Source organism: Rhineura floridana, chromosome 9, assembly GCF_030035675.1.
Source record: "Rhineura floridana isolate rRhiFlo1 chromosome 9, rRhiFlo1.hap2, whole genome shotgun sequence".
In the NCBI taxonomy this organism is placed as follows: Eukaryota; Metazoa; Chordata; class Lepidosauria; order Squamata; family Rhineuridae; genus Rhineura; species Rhineura floridana.
The window spans coordinates 98265096-98289507 of record NC_084488.1 but is presented as its reverse complement, the minus strand read 5'-3'; the positions used below and the strand labels follow the sequence as shown (position 1 = coordinate 98289507).

At 42.1% G+C, this 24412-nt stretch overlaps 1 protein-coding gene across 1 annotated transcript in view; it reads right to left on the bottom strand.

Moving 5' to 3' along the window:
* STPG2 (sperm tail PG-rich repeat containing 2) overlaps nt 1–24412 on the bottom strand; it is a 453691-nt gene that overhangs the window by 385150 nt on the left and 44129 nt on the right. The gene's annotated exons all lie outside the window — the stretch shown is intronic.

The following is a 24412-nucleotide window of genomic DNA, read 5'->3' as shown; positions in this document are numbered from 1 at the left end:
TTTACATCTCAAGTGAGAAATACATATGTAACAGAATGAGGTACTACCACAGAATTCAAGTTTTTTGTGGGGGAGTAGCAGAAGGGTTCTAGCTTCTCCCTAACACCCTGTTTTTAGGTGCAGAGGCTGTTTATTCATTTCTTTGTATGAAGAACTATTCCATGATGTGAACTGAAGTCGGTACGGTACAGCCCTACCACAGATGGAACATTTTGATGGGAATCAGCCCTATCTTTAGTCAATTATACATCTACATTTGGAAGTGTGCATATCATTGATCCTTCACACTAATGTCATGTTAATAAGAATAACACTGGACAATGAAGTTTTCTTAATGCTGGTAAAATAACATGCCTAGCAAAAATTAAAATAAAATAATGTTCTATAGGCATATTAAAGTTATCATAATTGGGTTTCCTGTGTACACAGACTGTTCCAGCAATATAACCAAAAATGGACTTCAAAGTATTTAAATTTACTTTACTTAACAAATATAACATGATCGTGAATTAAAATGCCTTCCGCGTATCTAATCAGCACATTATATGAATCAAAGCATAACCAAATTATTATTTGACTTAGTTCTCTGGCAACTGCATTTAACATATTTTTTTAAAAAAACTAGTCTGTGCTGGTAAAGAAATAAGCTAACCAGTTGTACATACATGATTCAAAACTAAAAAAGATACATGTATTTTCACTATAGAGAAAGGAAAGTAAGAAGCACAGTGTACTGAGCAGATGGGGTGAAGGGAGACATGTTGTAGCAATGATGCTTGCCCTCCTGTTCCCTTGAAAATCCCACTTTATTTGAGGATGTTCATATCAATCACTCAAAAATCTCTTTGAAGGGCTTTGAGCGTTCTAATAGGTACACTCCAAAATCCCACTTTGACCATCACTCCTTACTTACTGCCTTCTCTACCATTCCCAAAAAAACAAAAACTATCCTTGCCTTGGAGAAGGAGACAGAAGGCATAAGATATGTCCCATCTACCCAGGAATGTCATGACAGGGCCTCCTCAGTAGCATCATTTCCTGATGGAATGATCCCAGGACAGGGGGGAGAGAGCAGTAGAAATGGAAGGCAAGCACAAATTGAAGGCAGGTCTACTTGGGGGTGGGGGCTATGCCACCTTGAATTAGAACAGCTCTATTTAAACGTCAGGGCTCTCATTATGGAGCATCCCCTCTTGAATTATCAGGTCTATGCACACTTGGAAAAATCTGCAGAACAACAAAATTCACTACACTGAGAATATATTCTATAATGACGAACTGACAGGTGGCCCTTCAAGCACTTGATCTTACTATCCCGAAGTCTCTTCCAAGCATGTGCAAGTTCTTCCCCTTTTTTCTGCAAATCCATGACATCCTAGAAAAAGCAATGCATGCATATGACAAAAGAGTAGTTAAGTCCTCTTGGAACTAGGACTAGCTCTTTAAATAAATAAGAGAGGCAGACAGGGCAAGACATGAGGTGGTAGCCTTTTCATCTCTTTCAGCAAGTTACCTCCAAATAATCCTCAGATTTGAAAACAAATGGATAGGCAGGGAGAATGGACTTTGAAATTATGAGACTAAGATCACTGCCCAGCAATTTTTAGAAACATGCATTGTTATGTTAGATTAGACCTCATATACATTCTTTGCTACACTCCTCTTCATCATAAGGTCTTTGGGAGATAGGAGGTGAAAAGATGATGATGATGATGATTTTATTATTATTATTATTTAAATTTATATCCTGCCTTCCTCCCAGTAGAAGCCCAAGGTTGCAAACAAAAACTAAAAACACTATAAAACATCATAAAAACAGACATTAAAATATATTAAAACAAAACATCTTTAAAAACATTTTTTTAAAAAAAAAAAAGCTTTAAAAAGCTTAAACATCTTAAAAAGCAATTCCAATACATATGCAGATTGGGATAAAGTCTCTACTGAAAAGGCTTGTTGAAAGAGGAAAGTCTTTAATAGGTGCCGAAAAGATAACAGAGATGGTGCCTGTCTAATATTTAAGGGGAGGGAATTCCAAAGGGTAGGTGCCATTACACTAAAGGTCCATTTCCTATGTAGTGTGGAACAGACCTCCTGATGTTATCTGCAGGAGGCCCTCACCTGCAGAGAATAGTGATATATAAAGAGCAAGATGATCTTTCAGATATCCTGGTTCCAGGCTGTACAAGGCTTTGTACATCAAAACCAAGCCTTGAACTTAGCCTGATAGTTAATAGGCAACCAGTGCAATTCTTTCAGCAGCAGGGTGACATGTTGGCAATAACCTGCCCCAGTGAGCAGTCTCGCCACCACATTTTGCACCAACCTCAAGGGCAGCCCCGCATAGAGTGCATTACAGTAATCCACCCTGGAGGCTACCAGTGCATGTACAACAGTGGTCAGGTATCCTGGTCCAGAAATGGCTACAGCTGTCTTACCAGCTGAAGCTGGTAAAAGGCACTCCTAGCCACTGAGGTCACATGGACCTCTAGCAACAAAGATGGATCCAGGATGACCCCCAGACTACAGACCTGCTCTTTCACAGGGAGTACAACCCCATTCAAAGCAGGCAACTGACCAATTATCCGAACTCAGGAACCACCAACCCATAGCGCCTCCATCTTGCTAGGATTCAGACTCAGTTTACTGGCCCTCATCCAGCCCACCACCGAGTCCAGGCACCATGTCCTGGGCTTGCACGGCCTCTCCCAGTTCAGATGTTACAGAGAAATAGAGCTGGGTATTGTCAGTGTACTGCTGACACCTCACCCAAATCTCCTGATGACCGCTCCCAAGGGCTTCATATAGATGTTAAACAGCATGGGGGACAAGATGGTACCCTGTGGCATCCCACAGCACAATTTCCAGAGGGCTGAAAGACAATCCCCTGAAAACGGCCCTGGAGGTAGGATTAGAACCACTGTAAAACAGTGTTTCCAATACCCATCTCACCAAGTTGGTTCAGAAGGATACCACAGTCAATAGTATCAAAAGCCGCTGAGAGATCAAGTAAGAATAACAGGATCGCACTCCCCCTGTCTTTTTCCCAATAATGGTCATCCATCAGGGTGACCAAGGCCAATTCAGTCCCATAACCAAGACTGAACCCAGACTGGAATGGGTCAAGATAATCTGTTTCATCCAAGAGTACGTACAATTGTTGCACCACAACCCTCTCAATCACCTTCCCTAAGAAGAGGGTAATTGCGACAGGGCAGTAGTTGTCACAAACCAATGGGTCCAGGGTGGGCTTTTTCAGGAGTAGTCGGATCACCTCTTTCAGGGCAGCTGGAACCACTCCCTCCCACAACAATGCATTGACCACACACTGGATTCACTGAGTCAAACCCCCTTGGCAAGCTTTAATAAGCCAAGAATGGCAAAGGTCGAAATGACACATTGCTGGCTGCATTGTCGCAAGCACCTTGTCTACATCATCAGCCTGCATCAACTGAAACTGATCCCAAAAAGTTGCAGCAGACATTGCACTGGATACCTCGCTGGGGACTACACTAGATATGGATGGGATATCAAGACTGTTGCAGAGGTAAGCAACTTTACCCTCAAAGTGCCTTGCAAACAATTCACAGTGGGCCTCCGAAGGGTCTAAAACTCCATTTCTGTCATGGCCCCGTCGGAGGACTCATCGGACGAGGATGACTCGGGAGTAACAGCAGCAGACCCAGAAGCAGCAGACCCAGAAGGAGAAAGGGAGGAAACTCCTGAGAACCCAGCTCCTTCTCCCCCTCAGCTGCAGAGCACCCCAGACACAGCTGAAGCCCTTCAGCCAGACGCAGACAGTGAACAGGATACTCCCCCCTCACCTGCAGAATGTAGACAGCAGAAGGTCAGGCAGAAGAGGGGCAGGCCTGTCCACTTAAGGCCAAAACACTGATGGCTCACACCTGCTGACAAACCTTGGTTTCAGCTTGTTGCTGACTACAATGTCAGGCGTGGCTTTGTGTGTTTCCAGATTCCCTGAACCTTATCTTGGACCGACCCCTTGGCAATTGAACCTGGACCTCTACTGACCTCGCTTCTGGACTTCTGGCTTGGCACGTAAGCTTGGAAAGGGCCTTGCCCTTATCACGCTTCATCCTTGTTAGCCTGGCAGATTTACAACCAGACTACCAGCTAAGGACTTTCCCGCCCTGGTAAATACCCAGGAATTTCCAGCCCCCACCTGCATTGCTGTCTCGGTGCAGAGCTGACAACTTCTTGGAGTTAATGACAACAGACCCCTGACAATATGGAAAAGCTCCACTGGACAGCTACTTGAGAATGAGATGGTGGCAGAGAAGTGGGCCTTCTTCACCGCCCTCACCACCACACAGTAAGCATGGTTATGATGTTTTACTCGTGCCCAATCAGCCCCACAGCATGTCTTTTGCCACTTGCACTCTAGCCATCTTCCAGCCTGTTTCATTGTCCTTTGTTCACTAGTGTACCAAGGTGCAAACCAGGCTCTACAATGCTGGAGAGGGCACTCAGGTACAACTGTGTCAAGAGCCCAACGTGCCTCATTGTCTCATAGCATGACAAGGGGTTCAACAGGGTCATCTGCTCTATCTACTGGAAAGTTCCCCAGTGCATGCAGGAATCCAATGGATGCCATTAGTCTCTGTGAGCAGACTATCTTAATCTGTCCACCATCCCTGCAGAGGAGTAGAGCCGTTAGTCTAAACTTCACCAGGAAGTGATCTGACCATGACAATGGGGTGACAGCCACCTCTCCTATCTCCAGACCACCCCTTCCTCCATTTGGAGCAAAATACAAATCGAGGGTATGCCCTGCCCTATGCATGGAGCCAGTGATCACTTGAGACAGCCTCATGTTCATCATGGAGCCCATGAAGTCCTGAGCCAGAACATTACAGGCAGCCTCAGCATGGACATTGAAATTACCCAGGACTAAAGTTCTGGGCTCCTCCAATACCACAGCTCGGTCAGAGAAGCTGCCAGGCAGCAGGATGGACGATACACCAGCAGCAAACTTAGTTTACTGTCTCTTTGGCCTGACACCAGGTGCAGGCCCTCACAGCCAGCTCCAAGACAGAGTGGTTTCCTGGTGACAGAGATGGAAATTCTGTAGACTACAGCAACCCCTCATGCCTCCGTCCCTGCAGCCTGTGCTGATGTTGCACCGAGTATCTAGATGGGCAAACCTGGGTCAGATCAATTCCTCCCAGCTCACCCGCCCAGGTCTTGGTAATGTACACGAAACTGGCACCCTCACCCATGATCAGATCATGGATGAGTGTGGTCTTATTCTGTACCAATCTGCATTAAACAATAGCATATAAATGCCAGTGGGCACAAGATGTGTGAACAGCATGTTCAATATACTGCAAGCCCATAAGATACTGCAAACTGTGGACCCTTGCATATGCTCTCTGTTAAATACAGTGCCTTGCAAAAGTACTCAGACCCATGACCAATGCTCTCATATTACTAAATTACAAATGGTACATTATAATTTCATTCTGTATGATATTTTATTTTGAAACATTCATTCATTCAATTTGTTAGACGCTCATCTGGCTGGTTACCCAGCCACTCTGAGCGACGTACAATACAGCATATAAATAATAATAATAATAAATAGCCACAGGCTACTCACTCCCTCAACCAGGGGTGGTCAGTCACTTTTACTGTCCTCGCTGTCAGAATATGCTTTCAGGACACTGAGGGAAGAGGCGCCCGCCTTTGAGCGGGAAGCCAGAGAGGTATCCACAGAGATCTTGTCTGCACTCCCGGCACCTGGGCCCGGCGGCATGTTCCAACTGTCCGCCCCATTTGTCACGCTCAAATCCGGCTTCCTCTTGGCTGTCACCAGCCCGGAGAGTTTGGCCTTGTTGGAGAGTTTCCCGACGCTTCTCTCCCGTCTTTCCACCTTCATCTTCTTTGCTTGCGGCTCTGAGTCCTCTCGCGGGATGTCTGCAGGCTTTGCTTTTGCAAACGATTTAGCAGGACCAGGAGGAGAGTCCTCATCTGAATCGGAGTCTTGCAACACTGAAACTCAGAATCAATTACTGTAAGGGGACATTGGTTTTATGTTGGGAAATGTTTGTAAGAAAGATAAAAAACTGAAACATGTTGCTTGCGTAAGTATTCAACCCCTGTGCTGTGGAGGCTCCCAGTTTACACAGATGAAAGAAATTGCCCTATTGAGGACACAATTACCGTACCATTGGCTTCCACCTGTGAACCATTCAAGTTGCTGTCACATTGTCAGGATGAAAACCCCACTGTTGAAGGATCATTGGTCAGGCTGTGGACCTGAAGGAAAATGAAGACCAAACAGCATTCTACAGAAGTGAGAGATAATGTAATACAAATGCATAGTTTAGGGAAAGGGTACAAAACAATATCCTAGTGTTGCAATATCCCAGTATGCACGGTTGGATCAATAATCAGGAAGTGGAAGCTATATCACAACACCCAGGCCATCCCTCAAACTGCAGCTCTTGAACCTGTGAGAGAAGCGACAGAGAGGCCAACAATCACTTGGAAGCTACAGAGTTCAGTAGCTGGGAGTGGAGTAATGGTGCACCAGTCAACCATATCAAAAGCTCTGCATAACACTGACCTGTATGGGAAGGTGGCAAGAAAGAAGCTGTTACTCAAAACGTACCATCTGAAAGCATGTCTGGAGTTTGCCAGAAAGCATGAGAGTGCGCAGCTGTGATGTGAGGAAAGGTTTTGTGGTCAGATGAGACCAAGATAGAGCTTTTTGGCCAAAACTCAAAGCGCTATGTGTGGCGCAAACCTAACACTGCCCATGCCTCAAGACACACCATCCCTACAGTGAAGTATGATGGTGGCAGCATCATGCTGTGGGGATGCTTCTCATCAGCAGGGACTGGGCATCTTGTTACAGTTGAAGGAAGAATGGATGGAGGAAAATACAGGGAAATACTGCAAGAGAGCCTGCTTCAGTCCACTAAAAACATGAAGCTTGGGAGGAAATTTACTTTTCAGCAGGACAATGATCCCAAGCACAAGACCAAAACAACACTGGAGTGGCTCAAGAACAAAAAAGGTGAATGTCCTACAGTGGCCAAGTCAAAGTCCTGATCTCAATCCCATAGAGAATCTGTGGTGCTCTTTGAAAATTGCAGTCCACAAGTGATGTCCAACCAACCTGAACAACCTGGAGCGAATCTGCTAAGAAAAATAGGCCCAAATCCCTTCAACACTGTGTGCAAAGCTGGTACATACCTACCCCAAAAGACTTAAAGCTGTAATTGCAGCGAAAAGTGGCTCTACCAAATATGAATGTGTGTATGGGGTTGAATACTTATGCAAGCAACATGTTTCAGCTTTTTATGTTTCTTACAAACATTTCCCAACATAAAACCAGTGTCACCTTACAAGAATTGATTCTGAGTTTCAGTGTTTCAAAATATCATACAGAACGAAATTAAAATGTACCATTTGTAATTCAGTAATACGAGAGCATTGGTCAGGGGTCTGATTACTTTTGCAAGACACTGTATGTGGACTCATACAGCTCTTGGTGATGATGTAATTGTGTGAAGTTATGTCAACCAATCCGCAAGGGCTATGTTTTTGCTGAGAAAACGAATGTTTATTCAATGGCTTCTGGATTCCTTGAACTCGGTGCCAAGTATACAAATAAAAACAAATCTTTTCAAGCAATTTACAATTTTCAAGCTCATGCTCATACATGGAAATAAGTAAGCAAATGCTAAACAAGTTAAATGCTATGTTGCAGTGGAGACTGGTCCATTAGGGTGAATAACCAATAACCTTTGTCTGCCCTAACAGCCCCCACCTGTTCACCTCTTTACTTACATGCAGTCCAGGAGATGGCACTAGCTGCCATCTTCCTCCTCCTTAGTCTCACTATTACCATTATAGAACTCAGCAGGGAGGTGGATGGGGCAAAACTAAATTAGCTGGCCATGCCTGTTATTGGCTGTTGCTCCACCTATTGTTTGCCTCTGCCTTCTGCTCTATTAGACTGAATGGGCATCAGCCACCACTTCTATGTGCTAATCAAGAAAATGCTATTATGCTCTGGAGAGTTATGTGAAACTGCAAGGGGAAGGTGAAAATTGTGAAAATCAAACCCCTTTCTACCAGACGGGTAACCTAAACAGAATTTCACTAAGGGGATGCTACCACCAGCAGGAGCAGAATATGAATCCAACACATTGGGTTGTATTTAACGAAGTGCTACTCAGACTAGACTCAGTGGAATAATGAACCTAAATTAGTCATGTCTATTAGCTTTGAATAGAACTAGCACTGAATACCACCCATTGTCATTGACTTATATGCAATATAACCTTCCAATGGCACAAAATGGATCCGCTTACATATCTAAAATATTTAGTAACACATATTACACCCGTTATAAGAGTGTTTAATATTAATTAGTACTGTTTGCTTCATAATGGAATAGTAGGTCTCTGTATCACTGTATAAAGTATTGCACATGAGATGACACACAGAAAAGCAGACATCAATTCTACTTAGCTACTACCACTTTCCTTCCTACATGCATACTTCTGTCACTTTTCTCCTGAGATCTTCTGAAGTTCCAATTACAGGAAGAGTACTTTATTATGCACTAGCTTATTGGAAATATTAAACTTCTTAATGCATTTGCTCTTCTATGAGTAGACCACATAGTATCAAGGATCAAAAAAATCCATAAATATATATCATTTGCGTTTTTGTGTCTTTTGTTGGTGAATAATAATGTTGTCACTTGTCAAAAACTAGTAATTGATCGCAACTGCTGGATGTTGTTTGTGAATTAAGGACAGCTTTTTAAAAGGATCTATTTTACAGATGTTTTTCCTTGACAGACCATCACAGAATAGCAAGAGGATATGCATTTGTTTCATTACAGAATCCAAATTCAATAGCTAAATGTTTACAAGTATCCATGAAAGAAACTTAAGGTCAATATATCTGTGACATTTACAAAGAGCATTTTAGTGATTCAGCTCCAAAAGCAATTTTAAAAGGTGCTCCAGCTACAGCCTATTCTTTTTCAAACTCAATAAGCTTGAATAAGATTATTCCCTATTCTATATACAGGTTAAGTTCTGCATTAAAAATAATATAAATTGACTGCTACTTAACTCACTAACCTGTACATTATTCAGGTAAAATACCCCATCTGTAATGGAATTAAAAAACCTTTTAAAATCACAGGCAGAGTGAAGAATAAATTGATGCACTCTTAACTCTAAATCACCAAGCTCTTTTTGCCAAGAAGTGTTGACAATACCAACTTCAAGGTCGCTGTCAACTTGCTATGTCATTACCAAATAAAATATGGTTTAATTGAAGCAAACTCAGCAAGGAGGTGCATTATTTTAAGTGAATACTGCAATATAACTTGAAAAATTACTAATCGCCACTCCCGTTGACAATTAAAATGGATGAAGGTGCTTTGGAACTTTTTTTTCTATAACTTTCCCGTAATTAAATATGGAAATAGATTCCATGAAGAATTAAAAGTCCCAGAGTGCATTAATTCTGGCACTAATGGACTGTCTTTCAGTGCAGCAGCACACAGGTAGTTCCCAGCATGTTCTCACCATTACCTAATCCATCAGCGTCACCACTCAGCATGAAAGTGTAACGTGGAAAACACAGGTTTGGGATTGCATCCCACACTGTCTCAAGTGGAAACAACTATTCATCACATCTCAGAATACTTGTGTAGAAACTTTACATACTTATGAAATGCCTTGTATTTTATAATCCAGCCACAAGATTACTTTGTGTAATTATCATCAAATCCCCATCCACAGACATTGTGTCTATAAGAAACATGCCTTCCCAAAACAAAAATACTTTGCATACTTCTGTTTTAATCAACATAATGCTACCATTTACAATTGCAGCAGGTTTCCAACAATCTTTCTCTAAGTATTCATTGGTAGGTTTAACGTAAACCTCACTTTTTAGCTGCTCTGTTTATCCACCTCTTTTATTCCTTCTTCAAACAACTGCCAGCCCTCTGAGGTAAATTCTGTGCTTCACATGAGATTATACTTATGAGTTCTAAACTTTCAGTTGAGGGTTGCATTCCCTCAGGGGCAATCTGTTGAGGGGTACATGTCAACTATAGGTGGGCCATAGCCAAAAATGGGTGGGGCACCTCTTTCCTCTGCCACCTTTTCTCTCCCTTGTTACCACCCCCTTCTCTCTCCCTCCCCCAGGGGGCTGCTAGGAGGTTTGAACTGCTCACTAGCAGAGGGCTTTTGAAAAGTTTTCAAAGTCTTGCAGAGGGCTCCTGCAGGGAGGAAGGGCGGGATACAAATTAAATAATAAATAAATACATAAAATAAAGTCTTGCTGTTAAGAATATAAAGCTCTGAACAACTTGGGACTCACATCTCTTAGGGAGCATCTTCCCTGTTACCTATCAACCCAGGAACTATGATAGCAGAAGTCCTGCTTGTTGTCCCATCCATAGCAGAAGCTAGGAGTGTGATGACACAAGACAGGGCCTTCTTTGTGGCAGCGTCCTGGTTATAGAACATCCTCCTGCCGATATCAGGTTTGCCCTCACATTTGATATGTTTAAGCAGACAGTTTAAGACTTTTCTGTTTGTCAAAGTCTAAAGATGTATTGTTTGGGGGTTGTGGTTATGTGGATTATCACTGCTATTGTTGGATTTTATCATAATTGTGTCGCTTTTATTTCATACTCAACTGTTAAGTTATGGTTTGTATTGTTCATTTTATGCTGCTCTGTGGTCCAGATGTGAGGAATGGCTGGATATAAAAACATCAGTGCTCTTTTTGTGATGGCACCCACCAGTATTGAGTATCATCATGTCTTTTTTTTCTGCCCATGGCAACCATTTTATGCTGGCACCCACACACGTTTATCAAAATATGAATACTGGAACCTCTCTCTTTTTTTTTTTACAAAATAATCACTGAAAAACAATCAAACAAATAAATAAATTTATTTATTACACTTATATACCACCCCCATAGCCAAAGCTCTCTGGGCAGTTTACAGCAATTAAAAACAATAAAAATAAATATACAAATTTTAAAACACAAAAAACAATTTAAAAACACAACTAAATTTTTTTTAAAACAATTTAAAACACATGCTAAAATGCCTGGGAGAAGAGGAAAGTCTTGACGTGGCACTGAAAAGATAACGGTGTTGGCTCCAGGTGCACCAGGTCAGGAAGTTCATTCCATAATTTGGGGGCTACCACTGAGAAGGCCCTCTCCCTTGTTGCCAGACTCCGAGCTTCCCGCAGAGTAGGCACCTGGAGAAGGGCCTTGGATGTTGGGCATAGCGTACAGGTGGGTTCATGTCGGGAGAGGCGTTCCATCAGATATAGTGGTCGTAAGCCGTGTAAGGTTTTATAGGTTAAAACCAGCACCTTGAATCGAGCTCAGAAATATACAGGCAGCCAATGTAAGCGGGCCAGAATCAGATTTATATGTTCGAACCGTCTGGGCCCTGTTACCAATCTGGTTGCTGCATTTTGCACAAGCTGCACCTCTGCACCATCTTCAAAGGCAGCCCCACGTAGAGCGCATTGCAGTAATCTAACTTGGAGGTTACCAGAGCATGGACAACTGAAGCCAGGTTATTCTTGTCCAGATAGGGACGTAGTTGGGCCACCAACCGAAACTGGTAGAAGGCACTCCGTGCCACCAAGGCTACCTGAGCCTCAAGTGACAGAAATGGTTCTAGGAGAACCCCCAAGCTACAGATCTGCTCCTTCAGGGGGAGTGCAACCACATCCAGGACAGGTTGGACATCCACCATCCAGTCAGAAGAACCACCCACTAGCAGCATCTCAGTCTTGTCTGGATTGAGCCTCAGTTTATTAGCCCTCATCCAGTCCATTGTCTCACCCAAGCATTGTTTCAGCACATTGACAGCCTCACCTGAAGAAGATGAAAAGGAGAAATAGAGCTGCATGTCATCAGCATACTGATAGCAATGCACTCCAAAGCTCCAGATGACTGCATCCAATGATTTCATATAGATGTTGAACAGCATGGGGGACAGAACTGACCCTGGTGGAACCCCTGGAGAGTCCAGGGTGCCAAGCAATGTTCCCCAAGCACCACCTTCTGGAGACGACCCGTCAAGTAGGAGCGGAACCACTGCAATGCAGTACCTCCCACTCCCAAATCAGCCAGTCTTCCCAGAAGGATACCATGGTCAATGGTATCGAAAGCCACTGAGAGATCAAGGAGAATCAACACAGTCACACTCCCCCTGTCTCTCCCGACAGAGGTCATCATACGGGGCAACCAAGGCTGTTTCCGTGCCAAAACCAGGCCTGAAACCCGACTGAAATGGATCCAGATAATCGGTCTCATCCAAGAGTGTCTGGAGCTGGCCTGCCACCACTCATTCAAGGACCTTGCCCAGGAATGGAACGTTTGCTACCGGCCTACAGTTATTAAGATTTTCTGGGTCCAGGGAGAGTCTCTTCAGGAGTGGTCTCACTACTGCCTCTTTCAGGCAGCCAGGGACCACCCCTTCTTGCCGACAGGCATTAATCACTTCCCTGGCCCAGCCGGCTGTTCCAGCCCTGCTATCTTTTATTAGCCAAGAAGGGCAAGGATCCAGCACAGAAGTGGTTGCACAAACCTGTCCAAGCACCGTGTCAACGTCCTCAAGCTGTACCAACTGAAACTCATCCAAGAAATTGGGACAAGGCTGTGCTCTGGATACCCTGCTTGATTCACCTGCTATGACACTAGAGTCTAAGTCCTGGCGGATGCTAAAGATTTTATCCTGGAAGTGCCTAGCAAATTCATTACAGCGGGCCTCAGATGGCTCTACCATATCCTTGGGGCCAGCGTGTAATAGTCCCCAGACAATTCTGAAGAGGTCCGCTGGGCGGCAGATTGGTGATTTGATAGTGGCAGCAAAATATTATTTTTTGCTGCCCTCGCTGCCCCTAAATACAGCTTAGCATAGGCACTTACCAGTGTGTAATTGCATCCACCAGGAGTTCGTCTCCATCTGCACTCAAACCATCTCCTATATTGTTTCATCGCTCTCAGCTCTGGGGTATACCATCGAGCCGTACGACCTCTACACAGGAGAGGGTGCTCAGAAGCAATCATGTCGACCGCCCAGGTCATTTCTGTATTCCACAGTTCAACCAGGGTTTCAACAGGAGCGCTAGCCCTATCAGCCGGAAAACTCCCCAGAGCCCTTTGGAAACCATCCGGATCCATTAGTCTCTGGGGACAGACCAACTTAATAGGTCCCCCACCCTTGCAGAGGGGAAAAGCTGCTGTAAATCTAAAATAACATACATTAGGCAAAAGGCAAAAGGTTGCTTACCCTTTGGTTTAAAGTAATTCCATATCCAAATATTGTACTCAAGCACTTCTCCATGCCTGCTGAATTATGTCTCGAGCCACAAATACTGGGACTGGAGAACTGTGTCCATCTTCCTAGTAATTTCCAAGGTGTTAAGTTGTCCAGTGCTCCTCTCACTTTCTGGTAGATTGGTATAAGGAACTCTGATAACTAAACCCAGAAATCCAGCAGAATCCATTCACTCCCATCTAAGACGGCTTCCAAACATAATGAATGAATTCACCAAGCAGACCTCTGTGTTCTATAACAGGGGTTCCTAAACTGTGGTGCATGGACCAACAGTGGCCCTGAAACTTCATTTAGGTGGTCCGTGGCTTGTCCGCATTAATTATACATATTGCTTTTAAAATGTATTTTAGTTGCTTATTTTATTTCTTATTTTGTATTTTATTGTACTATAATTTGAATTCTATGGAATGCTAATTGTAGTACAATAAAATACAATTTAAGAAATAAAAGGAGGAATAAAAATGCAATTAAAAATTATACACCATCTAGCACAGTGCATTACACTTGCTACAAGAGGCAGAAAAATCATTAAGGACAAGCCAACCAAGGGTGCTTTATGTAGCACCTTTTGTCTTCTCTAGACTAGGATCCACATCTCATGACACAACCACCTTGAAGCTACCTTGGCATAGTTGCAGTAAGCTATCTTGGGTATACCGGCCTGTCAATCATTCAAAACCCCATAATAGAAGTAACTATTGGCAATGTTTAATTTAGCCTAAAGCCCACAGACATCAGAATAAGGTTTCCTCATTAACCCAAAGCAGTCAGTTAGTTGTATGGTTCTCAAAGTTTGCATGCCCCTGTACAACATTGGGGCAGCTGAAATATTGACATCAGACCAACTGTGCCACAGCAGCCAAAAAGGCTGACACACTGGATCTGCCTGAAATCCTCTGATACCACAGAGGGTCTGGCAAGGACTAAGCAACTGACTCACTTCCAAGAGTAATACCTGACTGCAATATTGGAGTAGGTAAGAAGTGGAACCCACAAACAGAAGGAGACACAGAGAAGAAAAAAGTGAACAGAGATGGTGAACACAAGACTAACAAGAAGATGGCTTGATTACTCTCGTGTTCCTTGAGTTCAATCTTATGCACACTTACATGGGAATTAAGTCCAATCTGAAATCAGAGTGACCTGCTTCTGAATAAACTAGTTTAGGATTGCTGTGTTAGACTTCTACCAATCAAGACTTAGTTTTCCAATCTATTATAACTTTAGTTATTTCTTCATTTTTTAATCTTTTTTAATCTTCATTGTTATCATTTTTATTAGAATACATTCTGAAAAAATTATTGCAAATTTAATTATTTCCTAAACTTCTAAAGAAACCAAAGCACTGTATAAAATAACCAGGTCAGGCCCAAGACATTTTGATGCCTGAGACAGAGGACCAGATGATGCCGTTTCACATTCCATGTAGAGAAGCCAACTGAATCTTATCTCAATCTCTGGCAACAGGAGACTATCCTCCACCATACCTAAGGGCAGTAGATTAGTTATGGGGGTGCAGGACAGGCCACATGGCTCACACAGCTCTGTCTTCCAACAGAAGTGTACAGCCAGGAGTTCAGGAGAAACAGCCAGGGGGCTGCCATTGCTGCCCCCGCCCCCAGTGTCTGATGCCTGAGGTAGTCATCTCACTCTGCCTAATGGTAGGGCCAGTCTTGAAAATAACACACAAAATTACAAACATAATTTTGCAGGCTTACAATCTAAATAAACACACACAAGGAAGGAAAGAGCCAATATAAGACAGGAGGAATGCATCAAATTGAGATAACTCAATGAATTAGCAGAGACATACAAAATATGTATTCAGGCACTACTTAAAGATATGAGGGATAAAATGGTACAAATATTTGAGGTTGATGTAGTATTGGTAGTATTGGTTTATTACAGTCAAATGACCAGAACACAAGTACAATTACAAAATATTATAGAAACAGCATAAAAACATTATAACAGTGCACACATGTTCATACTAAAACAAGAGCTAATTAAAAGTCGGTTCTCGAGTCTGTGTTAGCTGTTTATTTGGCAGTGCCCTGAGGCGTGCAATGGCAGCAGCACAGAAACACGCAGAGGTTGATGTACACAATTAAATACACTTGCAATTTTAAGAGCTAGCAAAGATACAATGCTGGCAATCTCTGAACAATGATTGAGAGAATGTTGGTAAAAATGGTTAAAAAAACCCACATTCTTCCTGCCAATCCTCCAATGAAAATTCTCCCCACCCTTTTATGTGCTCAAGTTGATACCCACAAGGCCAGTCTCCTTCTTGTGAATGCACAGGATTGAAGGTTCTTGCTTTCTTCCTTCCTCCATGTCTACTTAGAGTTCTTATATGTCAAACGTTAGTTCACCTAAGCTCACAGGTTATCAACAACAGTCGTCAATGTAAGCAGAGGACAGAGGAAACCCCACTCAAGAATTCTTGAGTTTTGGGAGGAACCAGAAATTTTCGGTTTGGGAATCAGACTTCAGACAGCAGGATAACCTTTACAATATATGATATTTATTCATATCGTGCACACTACAACTAATAAAATGCATTCTAGGTGACCTTAGCCAACATTGCAGAAACAGAAAAATAGAAATACATATCAGCATGAAAGAAGTTGCTGGATATCCATTAAACAAAACATAAGACTTTAAAGGCACATCTTAGATAAACAGGTTACAATAGAAGAAAGACTGAGTTAAACTCTAAGTAATATTACAGAGCCAAAGTTATAAAGAACATGGAAATACATGTTATAATGCATCACCCATCAGATATCACAGATGGAATACATGGATTCTTCTACATTCTGTTCGACCCTCACTCCAACTGGAGGGTTATGAGTGCTATAAAACCTGACCTTTTATACACTTTTATATCAAAGAGGGGGCACGTTCCCATGGTATTATCAGCCGCTCTCTTTTCTACTGCGCCTATCCTGTGTTGCCTCTCTATGCCTTCTCCTGTTAACTAGTGAACAATTAGGCAACTTAACTACCTTCAGGTGTTATCCACACCATATAAGGAGCTTCCTCTTACTTTATGTTGACATTTGCCAGAACACATTGGTTGTCTGCCCAGACGTCTTCTCTTATACTGTGCGTCAACATTTTCATGCAAAGCACTACTTTGTTCAGAAGGGAGGGCTGTGATGTTCCTATATTAATGTATATATGGTAAGTGTTGTTGTTTAGAAGATACATGGTAAGTGGAGTGAAAGAGGAGGAGGAGTGAATGGGCAGTAGAATGCGAGATGATTGGCTGAGTGTTTAAAATGGCTGAATGTATAAAAGGAAGAGTGAGAGTGGAATCTGGGGGGGAGAAGAGAAAGAGTGGGTTGTTTGGTGGGTTTGAGAGAGTGGTTTACCAGGAGAGAGTGGAGAAGGAGGGGGGTGGAGTTCGGATTAGTATTGAGTAAAACCATATGCTTATGTGCCTTAAGAAGAAATCTTGTTAATCTTGTTAGCTTTGTTATCTTTAATAAATACTTAATTTGGTTTACCAAAGGCCTGATCCTTGACTGGGGTTTCACAGACCAGAAGGGAGGGTAAGGTAATGACCAAGGCTGAAGGGAAACTGTAACAAATGGTGGCAGCGGTGAAGAGAATAACAATACCAGTATTCAGAGTCTCTAGGAATACTAGTATTAGGACGTGACTGGTGGTTGCCTAGCAGGGGGATCTGTTGAGATCTGTGCTAGAGCGGGGAGAGAAACAATAAAAAAGGACAGTCCGGACTGGTGGAGTCCCTGGTGGTGTCTAGTGACAGGCAGTAGCCACGCGCAGGTAGGAACCTGACAGGGAGAGCCAGGGAAGGGCGTCACAAGGGCTTAGAAGCCCATTTTGTGAAATGAACCTTTTTTACTCTTTGGCTTTTTGCAACTTATACATCAATAAGCTATAAGCTAAGCAAATATAAGCAAATGGAAGCTATTTCAGCTTTAAACCAATATTTGGGCTGGCCCATTACAAAGTGCTATATCTGTGCCTTTATCCAGGTTCCCTACTTAACTAGGATTTGAAATCAGGTTAAGAACCTATTTAGTAACAGATTGGTAACAGGGCCAGATTGGTAACAGGGACCAGACAGTCCGAACATATAAAACCGATTCTGGCCCGCTTGCATTGGCTGCCTGTATGTTTCCGAGCTTGATTCAAGGTGCTGGTTTTGACCTATAAAGCCTTACACGGCTTGGGACCACAATACCTGATGGAATGGCTCTCCCCATACGAACCCACATGTACACTACATTCAAGATCAAAGGCCCTCCTCCAGGTGCCTACTCCAAGGGAAGCTCTGAGGGTGGCAACAAGGGAGAGGGTCTTCTCAGTGGTGGCCCCCAAATTATGGAATGATTTGTATGACGAGGTGCCCCTGGCGCCAACACTGTTATCTTTTCGGCACCAGGTCAAGACTTTCCTCTTCTCCCAGGCATTTTAGCATGTGTTTTAAATTGTTTTTATATTGTTTTAAATTTTAAAATTGTGTTTTAAATTGTTTTTAAAATATGTGTTTTAAATTGTATATTTGTTTTAATGTTTTTGATTGCTGTAAACTACCCAGAGAGCTTCGGCTATGGGGCGGTATACAAGTGCAATAAATAAATAAATAAATAATAGCATTAACGCTGATGTAATGTTTAACCATGGTTAAGGCTGGGGAAAAGGTGAGGAAAAACTGCCCTAGAGCATTAAAGAGCTGGGGAAAAGTACGTAATTCTACTCTGGCTCCGAATCACTTACTCACGATTACCAGCATTGTAATGTCCTTGTCCTTGTCTTTGTCATAGACAAAACTAAACTTCAATAAAGTGTGCAAGTTCCCTGTCTCTACATCTTAGGCTGTAATCCTCTGCACACTTACATGGGGGACTGTAAGCTTACATAAGACCTAAAGAAAACAGAGGCACTTAATTTTGAGTAGATTTGTACTAGAGTGCCAACAGGGTATTTTATTATTACTATCATCATCATCATCATCTCACAGAGTTTTACTTTGTTTGCACAAAATAACAAAGGTTGCTCATCCCCCTCTTTGAAAAAAAAAACTTTTCATCAGCAGAGAGCTTTCAAGCTTCTCTGAGTCTGAGTAGTGCTCCTATCTGGCTATTTTTCTGAGTTTCTGTTGCTGTTTTGTTTTTGTTTTCTCCTGTATTAAGAAGTTTAATTACTGGTTTATTGTTTTGTTAGTTTAAGTGTGAATCTGGAATTGGAGCATATCATATGGTATATCATTTTTGCCTCAAAAAGCCTGGATAATAAAACAATAATAATCAAACAATAAAGATCTGTAGATAAATTAAGATCTAAATAAATATACAAATTATTTTTGCAGCCAAATTGTGTGTTGTACGTAATTTATAAATACAAGGAACTTGTTGATTTTTCTATTGAATCATCTATGACTTTTCCAATACAAAATTCTTAACATTTCAAAAAGCTTAAAGGTTTTATTTTTCATTCCCTTCATCTAATACAGTAAGTCAAACCTGAGTAAAGGAAAATACACTCCATGTTTTATGATGCCAAAGCCCAGTAGTTCAATTTAATGACTCTGCTGCCCCCTAATGCATTGACTGAAAAAGCTTATTATAGGGAATAAATGGAGAATCATAAGCAGTGCTGTACTGACTTGGTATTTTAGTTCATTGCAAACTCTAAATTATTATTCTTTGCTATTAAAGATGACATGTGCTTATATACCTTCTCCCTCTCCCTCTCAGGCATACACCCAAGGAAGAGATACCTAAGGACCTTAAAAGAGCCGTATTCACACATACATTTGTAATGTGAAAAACTATCCATTGAACTTCCCACCAATTTTGTGGCTGTACCACCACCACATAGAGAGTTCACTATTTACTACATCCTATTGTTCTTTTTTCAAGATATGGTAAACAGTAATTTCACCATATAAGGCAATAATATCATTCAAAGTGATGTTGCTATATCAATTAGCGGGGCAAATTCCTCTTAGTGGGGACTAAGTGTTTGCAATCCCACTGCCTAAAGTAATTGCTTAAATCTATTAGGCTCAAAGACATGCCAACAGAGCCGGCTCTTACTGACACAATGCTTTTAAACTGGCATCCAAGTCTGCTTCAGTAGTATCCTGTCACTACTCTATTAGTGCCCTTCCCATCATCACAAGCACTATCACCACTGTTTCAGTGATATCTTTGTTGCTAGTTGTTTCACATCCTGCTGCCCAGTGACAGACTCTCCAAGGAAGGAAGATCTAAATCTCTATGGGGTTGGGCTGACGGATATGACCAAGAAGCAAGACAAAGTTATAGGTTGAAGAGGCAGATAAGGCAGATAATGAAGACGGAAACAATTAGCAAAGCTAATGAGATCAAGGCACCAGAAAAAGTATTGAAGAAACAGGAAATGAAGCAAAACTAGGCAGAGGGAGAGTGAAAAATAAAGTCTGTGAGCTACTCAGGAGAGGTGGCTTTTACTGAAAAGAAAAATGAAACTTTACTGGTTAATTCAGTAACCAATCACAGTGATGCAGAAGCTCCAGAACCACAGTTTCATCCCAAATCCAGAAGGTCCTTATTTTAACATTGCCTGGGGTCAATGACCCTGACATTTTGGAGATGCAAATCACACTGCTACGAAGAATTGGCATAGCAGTCATCCCCAGTCCTATTTGTTAGTTTAGTAGCTTACAGGATTAAGTTGCAAGAGCAAAAACCTCACTCTAATGAGTAACAGCAAAGGATCTAAAGTATATTATACACTAAAATATATGACTGGCATGTCCCAAATAAGTACAGCCCATGAGAGACAGATGTCATAGTCATAGTCAGCACTTCTTAGCAGATGAAGTGAACAGGAATCACCAGGGTAGGCAGAATCCAATCTGTGATCTAGATATCAGAATATGAATGCAGAGGAAGACACATTACACAAGCAATGGCAGTCACATAAAGGACCCAAGATAGGTCACTGGGAGCTGATCACTTCTTTCAGCATGGAAGCTGAACTCCAAATGAGCCCTAATATAGTTCCAGATTTTAACTGCCCCTCCCAAGCTCCACCCTCCCAGCTAAGGAACCAAGAGCAGGGGTTTCCAAACTGTGGTTTCTGGACCACCAGTGAGCCACGAGCTTCATTCAGGTGGTCCATTGCATGTCTGTGGATTTGTGGTTGAAGACAGGAGACAGCACATCCATCACTATTTATATTGATTTTAAGTTGCATTTGTACTGCTTGTTTTATTACTTGTATTTAATTTTATTGTATGACAATATGGAATTCGATGGAATACAATAATTGTTGGTCAGTGACGCAGGTTGTGAGACTTACAGATAAGATTTTTAGCAGAGAGAGAGAAACCTGAAGCAGAAGGGTTAAACTGTGAGAACAGAGTTCCAGACAATCAAGGTCAGTGTGGCTAGCTGAGTGTGTGATAAGCTGGGAACTGGCAGGAACTCGAGTGTGGGGGAAGAATTGTCAATGGAGGAAGATGTCTCTAATGTCTTTGCCTAGTAAAGACTCTTACATGAAACTTGCCTGGCCTGTCTTATTCCTGTTCTAAACGGCTTTCGGATCCATACCACGTCTCACCTACACACGCAGAGCGCTACAGGGGTTATGGGCCCAGATTATGAGGCGTTGTAGCGGGTTCGAGAGCTGGTGAAGTGGCGTTGTTGCAGAGAGAAACAAACGCAAGTGAGAGGCAAGTAAGAGTGGGCAACATGGCTGTAAATCTGTCTTCCGGGATGCCGATGGAGAGACTGAATGCTGTAAATTACTCCAGCTGGAAGTGGAGAATGAGAGCAGTTCTGATTAAAGAGGATTTAAATGATGTCGTGGAAACCCCCCCCCCCGGCAGCTCCTTCAGCAGCGTGGCTGAAGCAAGACGAGAAAGCGAAGGCTTTTATTACTCCGGGGCTATCAGATTCACAACTGTTGCTGGTGAGTAATGAGCCGACGGCTAATCAGATGTGGGAAAAGTTAAGAGCTGCACACGTGCAACAAACTGCGGGAAGCAGGCTGTGTTTGGCACAGAAGCTTTATCAGATGCGTTTTACAGATGATGTGACTATGGAAGAGCATTTGGCTGAATTTCGTAGATTGAATGCAGAGCTGCAAGATCGAGGCGTTCATCATAATGACTTGCAGATGGTTTATCTCCTGTTATCTTCATTGGATCAAAAATGGGACGTGCTGGTTGCTGGTCTTGAAAGTCAACCTGACGGGACTCTATCTTTGGACTTTGTGGAACAGAAACTTCAACAAGAGTGGTGTAGGAGACAAGAAAACAAGAAAATGGACTTAAAAGAGGCTGAGACTGTGTCTGTACAACGAAATCAAAGAAGCAGGGAAGAGACTAAAACATGTTATTTTTGCGGGTCACGTGGGCATATACAGAGACATTGTTTAAAGAAGAGGAATTACAGAGACTTTGAAAGTCAGAGGGAAAGCGTGAACTTTGTTTCTAAGGAAAGCAATAAACTGATTAACTCTAAGTGGCTTCTTGACAGTGGAGCGTCTAATTGCCTAATCACAGACTCTAGTTTATTTTACACTTCAAAGCTGACGCAGGAGAAGCTTTATCTGGCTGACGGATCGACTCAGGACGCGATTGCAAGAGGAACACTGAAAATGGGTAATTTGGGAATTTTAACAGATGTATTATTGATTTCTGGTTTAAAATATAACATTCTATCAGTGAGAAAATTGGCTCAAATAGGTTGTAAAGTTACATTTGAAGGGGATAGATGTTTTGTGAGAAAAGATGGTGAAAGATGGCAAGGGAAATTACAGAACAAAATGTTTATAGTTGAATGCAAGATTGATAAAGACATGTGTGCTTGGATAGCAGTAAATAAAGAGAAACATGAGAATTGTGTCCATGAATGGCACAGAAAATTAGCACACGGAAATTTCCAAAAGATACAAAACACCCCAAAATATAGTCAAGATTTGAAGTTAACACACTGTGAGCATGTGGATGAGTGTGAGGTATGTTATAAAACAAAAATGACTGTGAATCCAGTAAATAAGAGCTGTGAAAGCACGACTTCAGAACCCTATCAGCTTATACATGTGGATTTAGCTGGTCCTTTTCAGTGCTCAAAAGGTGGAGCAAGGTTTTATTTAGTGATTGTGGATGATTTTTCCAGATTTACACATGTGTTCTTATTGAAAAAGAAAAGTGACGCAGAAGAGAAATTAAAGGCATTCATACAGAAAACAGAGACACAACATGGGGCTGTTATCAAAAATATCAGATCAGATAGAGGAGGCGAATTTACCAGTAATGCATTTCAAACATATTTGGAAAAGAAGGGGATAATTCATAGTCTCAATGCTCCCTTCAGCCCATCCTCCAACGGAACAGCAGAGAGGAGGAACCAGTCATTGCAGGATTCATTGAGAGCAATGCTAGCAGATGCTGATTTGAATAACACTTATTGGGGTGAATGTATACTGTACACTGTTTATATTCAGAACCGCCTAATGCACAGAACAATAGGCATGTCTCCCTATGAGAAACTGACTGGAAGAAAACCCAGGGTGAAACACATAGAACGTTTTGGGGCAAAATGCTGGGTACATGTTGCAAAACACTCAAGAGCACAAGCAGGACGCATTTTGGGATTTCAGAATTTATATTACAGAGTTTGGTTACCTGAGAAACAACAAGTAGTGTTAAGCAGAAACATAAAAGTGATAGATAAACCTTGGAGACACAGCCAAACAGTGATCTTAGAGAGTGAAAGCAAACAGGAAGCTGCAGATGTTCCTTTCGGGCAGCAAATTCCATTAAAAGCTGCTTTAACAGATTCGATTCAGAGTGGCAAACGCACTGTTAAAAGGCTGAGAGGTGAAGACATAACAACACATGATACAGAAATGCCAAGTACGAGTGCTGGTCCAACTAAAGTTGAAAGTGAGGAAGAAATGGAAATAGATAATGTCAGGAGATCAGAGAGAAAAACGAAAGGTCAACCTCCTCAGAGATTTGCATTTAATGTTACACAACAGAATAATGAAACAGATGAAATTCCAGAGGAATGGGAAAAAGAGGGGCCTATAGATAAAGAAACAATGGGTCTAATGTGGAAGTATTGTGTTGAAGAATGAAATGTAATGTATCATCAAATAAAAGCAAACATGAATCTGTGAAACTTGTGTAAATAAAGAATAAAGAGAAACTGAACTGAACTGAAACTGTAAATAGAAACTGTAAGAATCCATGTACTGAAATGTATTTGTAATGAAAAGTTAATGTTGTAGAAATGTAATAATTGTAACTTGATGTTTTGAAGTCTGCAAGTCTCAGGTGGGGGCTGTTGGTCAGTGACGCAGGTTGTGAGACTTACAGATAAGGTTTTTAGCAGAGAGAGAGAAACCTGAAGCAGAAGGGTTAAACTGTGAGAACAGAGTTCCAGACAATCAAGGTCAGTGTGGCTAGCTGAGTGTGTGATAAGCTGGGAACTGGCAGGAACTCGAGTGTGGGGGAAGAATTGTCAATGGAGGAAGATGTCTCTAATGTCTTTGCCTAGTAAAGACTCTTACATGAAACTTGCCTGGCCTGTCTTATTCCTGTTCTAAACGGCTTTCGGATCCATACCACGTCTCACCTACACACGCAGTGCGCTACAATAATATACAATAAAAATATAATTAAAGCATCTAGCACAGCCAGGGTTGTAGTAGTCTAGGGTCTCAGGGGGACTTAGACCCTTTACTTTTTTGGGAGCAAGGTCCCAGCAGGGTCCCTATGTCTCCAGCATTCTATGAGCCAATCAGCATGAAAGGTGAGTATGTGAGCCATCAGGAAGAGTCTTCTAACATGCTTCTTTGTCCTTTTCTGTGGATTGGAGCCAATCACAGAGAAAAGAGGTGGCTAAGACCCTTCTCAGTAGCTAACACTCTCCCTCTTTGTGCTTATTGGCTCCTCAAGGCATTTGTTGTTGTGGGAGAAGGCATTAACAAGGATCTCATTTTCAATCTAGCAGGGGGGGAAAAGAGAATGGTAGGGGGTGTGGCTGTGACTCT